The sequence below is a fragment of the Silene latifolia genome, chromosome 1 (genome assembly GCF_048544455.1).
Source record: "Silene latifolia isolate original U9 population chromosome 1, ASM4854445v1, whole genome shotgun sequence".
Classification (NCBI taxonomy): domain Eukaryota; kingdom Viridiplantae; phylum Streptophyta; class Magnoliopsida; order Caryophyllales; family Caryophyllaceae; genus Silene; species Silene latifolia.
The window spans coordinates 70,453,144-70,463,981 of NC_133526.1; the positions used below are offsets into that span (position 1 = coordinate 70,453,144).

The 10,838-nt window shown below is 36.7% G+C and overlaps 1 long non-coding RNA gene across 6 annotated transcripts; it reads right to left on the reverse strand.

Moving 5' to 3' along the window:
- Positions 1-525: 525 nt before the first annotated feature.
- On the reverse strand, positions 526-3,862 carry LOC141591884 (uncharacterized). 6 transcript variants are annotated; one of them, XR_012521035.1, is made up of 8 exons: positions 3,667-3,862; positions 3,069-3,363; positions 2,906-2,961; positions 2,177-2,390; positions 1,887-1,940; positions 1,718-1,781; positions 955-1,070; positions 526-783 (listed from the first exon to the last, which is right to left on the reverse strand). It is a non-coding gene; the product is annotated as an uncharacterized LOC141591884 (long non-coding RNA). The 6 variants fall into 6 exon arrangements; XR_012521016.1 differs by having other exon boundaries at positions 2,177-3,006; positions 3,218-3,363; XR_012521022.1 differs by having other exon boundaries at positions 2,177-2,961.
- Positions 3,863-10,838: the final 6,976 nt, after the last annotated feature.

The window sequence follows — 10,838 nt, forward strand, 5'->3', positions numbered from 1 at the left end:
ACATCTCAAGTACTTAATACAACCTCAAAGTCTATAAAATTATAGGGTCAACAAATTCTTCTCAATACTAAGTCTTTCTCAACTGAAGAACTCTCAAGGGCCAACTAATACCAAATCACATCACTAACCCATTATAGTCATCTACATCCCAAAATGTATTCTTTCAAATATGACATCCTAGCACTTTACTTACACTAGTACAATTAATGCAATTGGCATCGGTTATAAACAGTGATTGGCATCGGTTCCCAACCAATGCCAATGCGGGCGATGCCAATGACATTTTTTTGAATTGGCATCGGTTCATGAACTGATGCCAATTTACACATATTGACATCGGTTGTTATTCATTTGGCATCGGTTCTAACCGATGCCAATTTTTGCATTATTGGCATCGGTTGTAACTTAGGAACCGATGCCAATCAACAATTACAACAATAAAAAAAAATTGTGCCTAGCCAATAAATAAGTTATTGGCTATAGAAATTCGACAATCATACCTGCATTATTTTATTTTCTAAACGCTATAGAAAATTCGACAATTTATAAATTGAGCAATCCAAATTTCATAAGTTCAATACCAATAAATCCAAATAAAATACAGCCATTCAGGAATTGTATCTGGCAACAAAATCACATACATATAAACCCTTAACTATTCGAGTATCTAGATCAACCGTTCACTCATATATAGACCTCAATAAGCTGCTTTGCTTGTGATGTTATCATGCGTGTGTTCGGCCCCATGTATTGCAGCATCTGTTCTTCTTCTGTGACACCTCCCTAAAGAATATTAACGGTATGCACACAACTTTAGAGAATAATCAAGTAAAAGATACACGCATATAACAAACTCAACTTACTAAACAAACGTGCACTAGCACAGACTAAACAAACGTGCACCAGCACTGTTGGTTGGATGATTCTTAGTGTGAGATAAAACTTTAAACTTACTCATCGATTTTTGGGATGTCTTTAAGATCAGTTAGGAGATCGTTCTGCTCTTTTATGAAAAGGTCCTGTCCCAATGGTCAACAACAGTTTCATTTGGAGGCACATCATTGAATGAGCTACATATTAAAAATACATTCCAGTCATCACCAACAACAATAATATAAACCCAAATGCCTTAAGTTCACTCATAATTGGCGGAACAAGGTTGTGAGGTGTACACAGTCTTATAACATGTGATGCTCGACCTCGGTACAAGGATCTGATATAGGTAGGGATCCGAGTGCCAGATCCTTAAAATCTCCAAATCAAAGACTCGGGGACACATTTTTGCAGGACCCAAACTACCATTATGTAATCACAGGTTTCAACACCACAAAGAGACTACTTCTGGAATCTAGATGACCCATAATAAAAATACATAGAGATTGAAGGGCGGAAAGAAAAAACTGAAAGGGAAAAAACTACTTAAATCAATAACATGTTTCTTGCTTCTCGTGTAATTTTTTTTACTTAGAAATCTTTGAATTTAATGACCAGGATAATGCAAACAACCAAAATTAAAGATCAATGATGACAAAACAAAAATTGCATTTCCAGTGTACTTATTGAACCTGAAATACACAGCACCTCAAAATGGAAATGCATTTTGTGCTTTGAATGTGAGCTATCCAGTACTCCGTATTAAATAAATGAATGGAGTAAGAAATTGACGTTATAAATTAGATGAACATACAAATCAAGGAACATAGTCCATAGTCCTTACCCATCTATCAGTCCTCGGTGTATCAGTGGGCTCGATACCATAGTCCTGAGCATTCACCTCAAAACTGAAACTCTCTCACGATACATATTTATAACCGACATAATTTAGACCTTGCTTAAGAAAAAATCAACTTATTAACTTCTGTAGATCATTACAAGAGAAGTCTTACAGTCCAGTAAGTGAAGAATCTGGTCCTTGTATCACCATATAACTTTGTGTTCACCTGAAAAACAGGAAGAAATGAGTCGGAAAATGATATAATTGCGATAATTAGTCTCTTGTAAAATGTTTGATATTAGTACTTTTAACTTAAAAGGAATTACTCTCTTCATCCCAATCATTTCTTTACCTTTTATATTCTTCGTGAAGAGTATTTTAATTAAAGGTAAACAAATGATTGGGATGGAGGGAGTATTACCCAATTTTGATTAACGTATAAGTTAGTTTAAGGATCTCTACAACTGCTGCATTCCAGTGGTGTAGAATTAGACAGGTAGATAAACAAAGTCACAATCCATCCAGCTTGGACACTTTGAAGATCAGTTGTGCTACCACTCTGAAGCTAAAGCTGAGCAGTAGTGTATTCATCCCATCTTTCTACCCTTGGATTCCAAATACTCATAGTCCCTTTAATTCCCATGTAGTGAATAACGACGGCCACTAGTTCTGCACTCTTTGCTTACAAAAAAATTGATGTTAAACATTAATAGCAGTATCATCAAATATTATTCGTAACAATTCGCTAATCATAACATTGTTTGACACAGGAAGGATTGATATATTCTTACAGAGAAATTTGGTTGAGGGCTAACTGAGACATTTACATTGTTGATAATCAAATTACGATCAGGATATGAGGTATTAAGAATAAAAGAAGGAGCCTTCATTCCAAAACGTTCCAGATTGTTAAATCGCAACAAGTCCTTTTTTGTGACTTGTTGGATGTAGTACACATTTGATTTACAGCTGATGTTCTTTTAAGAATATTTCAACCGTCATTTACTTCCTATTTTTGAGTTAGTTCACTAACCGTAAAAGGATTACCAGTCAAACAATACCAGCAATCAAACATACCTAACTCGCTACTACGATATAGTTCAATTATTCATGGACAGTCATACCACCAACACATTAACACTACCCACAGTGGAAAACAAGAAGCTTATTCATGGACAAAGAGGTACTCACGTGTAATCGAAAATGACATCAAATAGTTTAGTTGGATTCCAAGTGAAGAAATCTGCCTATATAAAGGAAAAGCAGGCACCATTCGGAAAGGTCAAAGCCAGCTGATGAAGAGTGCAAAAGAAAGTTAGAGCACATCCTACAAGTTACAACAGTCACGACATACATTGAAGTAGAGCATGATCATAAACTCCACAAACAAGCTTCCAGCACTACGTTTCTTTACATGTTCTCACTGTAAATGGATAAACATGGCAGCGTGATAAAGAATGACATGTCAAAAAAAACGACCAAGAAAAAGAGACGGAGGTTCACCTCTAATCTGTTGTAACTGCATATTTAAATTAGCCCAAGATCCAAAGTTCAATCATACTCGAGTGAACAAAGATCGGAAATGTGTTAGGGAAATCAAGTAATAGCCCTAAACTCACCCTTAACTGCCGCCTTGCATCTGCAATGTACTGGTAATTCACAAAGCACTACATCAAATATTCCACCATGAATGACAAAACCTACTAATTACATAATTCAATCGGATGAAAAAAACAAAAACAAAAGTAACTTGCCAAATCTAAATTAATAAATGCACCTGCAAATTATAAAAATGAATCAAAAATCTAAAAAGATAGGATAACCAGAAGTAAGGGGTTAGTGTACAGTAACATTACCAACAAGCTTACATGGTCTGAAAAAATCAATTTAGATTACAACCAAAATTAATAAGGACTTCGGATTGGGGACGAAAATTAGGGTTTGAAATTTACCGGTAAGTTGATAAGGAGCACTGGGTAGCGATGGTCAAATCGTCAAATGGAAGCGGCGACAGCAATAGCAAGGTTGGCGAGCTTGCGGTGAAGGGAGTAAGACGTGTTGTAGTGGTGGTTGTAAGGGGAATGAGGGAGGCATGGACAGTGGGCGTGTAATCGTGAATAGATGAGGGGAAGGTGAACCGTGTATATATGCCAACCTAGTTATAAATTGGCATCGGTTGTTATCAATAACCGATGTCAGCCGTCCAATAATAATAATGGCATCGGTTATTTAGTAACAACCGATGCCAATATGACTATAATCTGAATTTGGCATCGGTTATTATTAGAACCGATGCCACTGTGCCGATGCCAATTGCCTTATTTCTACTAGTGTTACCATCGAGTTCTCAAGAAACAAGGTCTTAGTTGTAACAACGCTTTACCACCTCAAAGTTCCTAGAACCATATGAAGGAAAAGATGATTCATATACATTTTAACATACTCATATATGTCTAAAATAATTTGTCATAAAATTAAAACGGATCTTATGCATGCAAACAATAATATAAAAGAAGAAGAATAATGTCTTTACATTCAATATTTCGGCTATATTGGGCACAAGAGAGATCACCTTTCTCTCTTGTTCTTGAGCTTATCCTTATGGAAGAACAAAGATCTAAGTATAAGATCTCTCCCCAAGCTTTATACCCAAGGCTCCTCTTAATAAAATTAATATTACAAATACTAGTATAATATTAATTCTTAGTAGAAAATTGAACCAAAATAAATTGGTATTTTGGCTCCTAAAACCGGGTAGAGGAGAAGAGATTTTGCAGTGAATAATCTCTCTAATTTATCATAAAAGTAGAGAGGTAATTATCTTTCTAACACTAGAAATTTACAAATGTGATTGAATGAATAATATTAGAGAAGAAAACTCTCTAAATGCACCTAGGAAAACCGGTTGGGAGAGCCTTTTAGGGGAGCCAATGCATGCCCAAATTTGTCTTCACAAGGAGAGTAGGCATGCATGGCTACTTTGGCTTTTCATCATTATGTTTTCTATATTAAAATATAAACACAATTTTCCCTAATACTCTTCTAAAATTTCGGCCCTTTTAATTAATATGGAGTCCATATTATTTTTGTCAATTGTCAATATGTCACATGTCACATGTCACATAAATTTGTTATGTATTTTTAACATATTAAAAATCAACGTATTAATAAAAATACGTCACATACAAAAATCGACTTAGTAATTTCATAATTACTTGTGCCAAAAAGTTTTACCATTTATAAATCACAACAGATTGTATTTATAACAATTCATTCAAATTTAATTGTTACATTAAACAATTTATTTCATCCGAGTAATTATACGGTTTGATTACTCGGACCGTACCTCATTTAATCACATTTCAATTCGATACGTAAATTTTACTTCCAAAATCGTCCGTCAATTTTCAAGTAATTTAATTAACTCGCAACGTTATACGATTAATTAAATAATCAATTAAGAGTATTGCCCTTTAGGTATGACCTAGGGGTCAACTGATCACCACCGTCACACGACAGTAATGTCAAACTCTAGTCACCAATCATTACCGATATATGTTGACCGATTGACAAGAAACAAAATTACTTCCCAATTGTATTCTTAAAATGAGATTTAATAATGATATTTAAATCATGTGATCGCACTATTGTTGAGGACACATTTCCCAACAATCTCCCACTTGTCCTCGACAAGTGTGCGTCACCAATTCTCTTGTCCTATTACTATCTCCCACTCAATGCAAGGTGTCTTTCGGTCGTACTTGCAAGTGATCATATCAAGAGTGGTTTCCTCGATCTGGAGAATAACTGATTGACCGGATTTATCCACTCTGGATACCTTCCGAGCGTGGCCACGCATTTCCAGTTCATTACTCCTCGAGTGGCCCTGAGATATTGTTATAACCCTGACAAGGGGGTGGACAATTCCTATCGCACTTATTCCCTTCGACTAGCCACAGCCATCATAACCCAAAATATGCCCATTTGACCCCATTTACGAAGGTCGTAGTAACACAAATCAAAGTTAATCTGAAACTGTGCCATCTTCGGTGAATAGTCTTTAGTCAAAAGAATCGACTCATTAGAATACTATAGTAGCTCTCGCCACGACCAGGCTATATAAATTTGCCAGAACTCTATAAGCGGTCATAAGGCCCGACAAAGTGTTCCTAACAGTCTGCCTATGTGATCGACTAGTCATCTCACATGACTGTATGGCACTTGAACTTGCCATCAATCGCATCACACTCTAGTCACTTCGTGACGTCACCTCATACAAGTGACTATGGGCGAATACTATGCTAATCCATGTTCACTTTAACGGGGTTCAATTGTCTCTACAACCCGTTTGGATGTAACAAAGTATAATAAAAGAGTTTTAAAATAAAACTCGAACGACAAATGTGATTATCACATATGAATAGTCAATGCCTGATTACTATTCATGTTCTATAATCTAATTTGATCTTGTACGTAGTTGTTCATTTCAATTCAATTGAAATGACATGACTCATCATGTTTAGCTTTTGAGAGGGCTTTGGTTAGTAGGTTTTACCAACTTCTTGTACCTTACTCAACCTTACTACATATTCGTTTTCCTTTGTAATGTATACATTTGCATCACAAAACTTTCTGAGTACGTGTCGAGATCTAATCAAGACATAGGCCCTCTTAGCCTAAGAATTGCTCCCACTGGTTTCACAGTGTGCCGGACTCATCCTCTTGCACATCTCATGATTTCAAGTGTACTCAATTTCCGTTATAAATATCTCTCATTGTTCTTTATTGCCTAGAACGATTCTAGAAAATCTACTTCTTAATTATTATAGCCACAATGGTATCTTAACCATTCCTAATGTGTTTTGATTATGGTTTTGTCGGAAACCATGTGCAACCTCAATTGTCAATTGTCACTTGTGTAACACCCTTACACAAAATTGCATCATAAACACTTTGCTTTACTTCCCTAATGCTTCTACATGCACTTAAGGGTACTCTTTATGGCTTACTTGACAAAGATTACTTAAATTCGATTTTGAAAACAATTCATCACACTCAAAGCATATGAAGTGTTATACATCATTACTCATTTAATTGATCCGGCAGCGGAAGCAAATGGAATCAATCAAATACGTTCAATTTAATTGAACTAGTCATGAATCTTATCAACATAAGACTTCTTACTGATGCTAATATCATGTGGATTTATCTTCATAAATCCGGATATTCCAGATGTATTATAATACTCCAAAAGTCTTAAATCATTCTCAATGATCAATATGTCATCCACATATCGGACTAATTAAAATTTCCGTAACTCCCACTAAACTCCATGTATAAACACAACTTCTTGACTTATCGAGAAATGTTTTATCACATGATCCAAAATGTTGATTCCAACTCATTGATGTCCAACTTAAGACCCTCTCTTAAGTTTCACATTATCTTAGGATTGCAAGAATCTACTAAACTCAAGACATGTATTGAATACATTCCTTCTATTGAAGAAGTGAGTTTTAGATTCACTCGCTATGTATTTCATAACCTCATAATGAAACACAATCCCTAAGAAAATCCAAATAGACTTAAGCATTTCAATTAGTGCAAGACCCTTTGTCACTAATCAACCAATCTTGCTTTGAAATATCTCTTTATTAGTGCAAAATCCTTTGTCACTAATCAAGCCTTTCATTTCGGATTTTCATGGCTCTAAGCCTTGTATTGAGTTGTGACTTTAAACACTCTTATGTAAGTCATATGTTCATTACTTTCTAGAAGTAATCAACTTGAATCAAACAATTTCTTTTGTAAGTTATAAGCTCTTTACTTTCTTAAAAGTAGCATGAATTCATCATTTTTAACAAGTGACGAATTTAACCTCCTAGGTTTTGAAGAAACAACGTCTTACACAAAACGTCTCATGTAGCCAAGAAAGACCAGTTTCTTGCGACATAATATTCTTTGTGGCATTCTTTGTGGCTCTTGAAAAATTTCTCCCACTCTGTCTTCTAGAAATAAACTTGGGTTTTAGAAAGACAGCTTCATGAGCCGCAAACCCGTCGTGCTCGTGATAATTGAAAAGGGGAAAAATGAGCATTTGTTTCTTGTGAAAACTTACAACCATGGTACCCTTACCATTTCATATCTCATATGATTCGATTTAGTGGAAAAATAATTTAGACAAAAATGATAAAATCCCCAAAAGGATCAAGTAACTCAAAGTAACTTGATTGAAGTTCAAACCATATCGAATAGCGTTTGATTTCTTATCCAATCACACATTATTCATGTGGGTTAATATCCGTATACTACCCTTTAATTGTAGGATTATAACGCAAAATTCATATGTAGTTTATAGTCATAAAACGAAAAACATGATGAAAACGATAAAGATGTAGAAATAACCTTCGGTCCTAGTGCAAAAGGCAATGAGAGATCAAGTTAGATCTCCTCCTAATCGTTGCACCCAAGATGTCCGAGTAATGCCCTTGTGCTAGAGATAATCCCCTAATTGCCTTGCAATATCGAGGGGATTGTATTGTGAGTTTGTGTTGGATGAGAGATCCGGAGTTTCGGGAGGCACAATTCCCAAAACCCTAATTATTTTTGTCAAATGAATATTAGGTTAGACAAAGAGGAGAAGCTCTCCTTTTGTCCTTGTGTGTCTCGGCCAAACCGAGTGAGAGGAGCCCAAATGGGCTTTTCATTTTCTCTTCACTTAAACTTGCGGTCCGGTCCATAGCTTACTAAATGTATACGACGCGGTTTCATTATAAACTGTTATCGGTTATCGGAAATTAAGGCATCAACTAATAATACGGGTTAGTTGAATTATTAATACATGTCCGACAAAACAGTATTGTATAATTATATTCAATACACATTTAATTAAATATAAAACGTTTATATTCAATATTACGAATTAACTGATTAATTCGCCTTTAGCCCATGATATTTAATCCGTATTAAATATAAGATCTCAACATCACATTTTGACTAATTTATTAGTCAAATAACTCAGACTAACTGGTTAGTCAAATTTGGCATCTACATGACTGTATTTTCATACCGTCACATCACTCAAGACGTATCCTATAGGTGTGACTTTTAGGGACCAGTTGATCACCGCCATCTGTATGACAATAACGTCAAACTTATCTAGCAAGCCAACCGTTATTGATAAACGTGGATCAACTGATTATGATACAAAGTATACCCTTTGATCCTTTTAGAGATTTATAAGTCCTTGCACTAACTGTTAAGGACACCAACCCCAACAAGCTCCCACTTGTCCGTACAAGTGTATGTGCAATGACGTTATCCGCACTAACTGGAGGACACAAGCTCCAACAAACTCCCACTTGTCCGTACAAGTGTATGTGCGATAACCGATTCTCATATTCATTTAAAATTTCTCCCACTCAATGTAAAACAATTTGCAGATCTGGATCCGCAAAGGTCGTATTTTACAATCGATCTGTATCTAGAGTGGTTTCCCCGACTAGAGAGTAACTTAACTGATAAGACGAATCTGTATTCGAGCATGGCCATGCATTTCGATTCTGACTCCTCGAGTGGCCCTGAGAAATATCGAGTACCTGATAAAGGCTGAATATTTCCTTCAACTCGACTCCTTCCGAACTAAGCACAGCATGAAATGACCCAGAAAAAATCTACTTGGCCCCCTGTTACGGATGACCGTGAGAAAGAAACCAAAGTCACCCAAAATCTGCCTTAGTCTCAAGAGACAGTCGATAGTCAAAGAATCGACTCTTAGGATCACCATGGAAGTCCTATCCACGACCGGGCAGCGAATGTTATAGAACATTTAGGACTCCACGTCGATGTCACAATGGTGTCCTACGAAATATCCGTATAAATCGCCTCTGTGATTGGTCAGTCAACTGGTTGACTTATGGCTCGTTGAACCCACCATCAACCAACGTCACAAAATAATTGCCAGAGTTATCAGCTCATGTGGGCAATTAAGGACTGAAAAATATAATGTTCATTCAGTTCACTTTGTGGTGTTCAAAATTTGTCGTACAAATCCACATGAAAAACAAAATATATATATAAAATATCAAAACGATGACGTCGTATAGAGTACAAAAGCGAATGAATCTAATCCATAAAAGAGTACTACAACTCAGGAACATGTTTAATTCCCATGGAATTAACATGCCCTTCATGCTTATCTTGTCGTAATGGTTTAGTGAGAGGATCTGCTATGTTATCATCAGTAGCAATCTTTTCTATCACTACTTCCTTTTGCTCCACGTAATCTCGGATTAGATGAGCTTTCCGTTGTACATGTCTAGACTTGTTGCTAGACTTGGGCTCCTTAGCTTGGAAGATGGCACCACTATTGTCGCAATAGATGGTGATCGGGTCATTCGAACTAGGCACTACAGAGAGCCCATGTAAGAATTGACGCATCCATATCGCTTCCTTTGTTGCTTCAGACGCGGCATAGTACTCGGACTCGGTCGTAGAATCTGCTTTGTAACAGTTTTGTTTCGAACTCTTCCAGGTGATCGGCGCCATTAAGAGTAAAAACGAATCCAGACTGAGATTTCGAGTCGTCTCGATCCGTTTGGAAGCTAGCATCTGCGTGAATCGTTGCGCATAGCTTTTGAGAGCCTCCATAAGTCAATGCCCAATCTTTAGTCCTCCGGAGGTACTTAAGAATGTTCTTGACAGCCAACCAACCAATGTGGTTCACCTGGTTCTTTGTTGGAATCGACTTGTCATACTCAATGCATATGCCACGTCCGGACGTGTGCATATCATGGCATACATGATTGATCCTATAGCCGAAGCATAAGGAATCCGTGTCATGCGCTCTTTCTCTTCCGGTGTCTCTGGTGCCTGAGACTTGCTCAAATGCACCCCTGGAGCCATAGGAAGGAACCCCTTCTTGGAGTTTGTCATACTGAATCTCTCTAGGACTTTGTCTATGTAAGACTCCTGACTGAGAGATAACATCCGTCGTGATCTATCTCGATAGATACGGATGCCTAGAATTCTCTATGCCTCTCCCAGATCTTTCATCTGGAAATGGTTTTTATACCATACTTTCACCGAAGTTAAGAGAGGTATGTCATTCCCAATCAGGAGTATG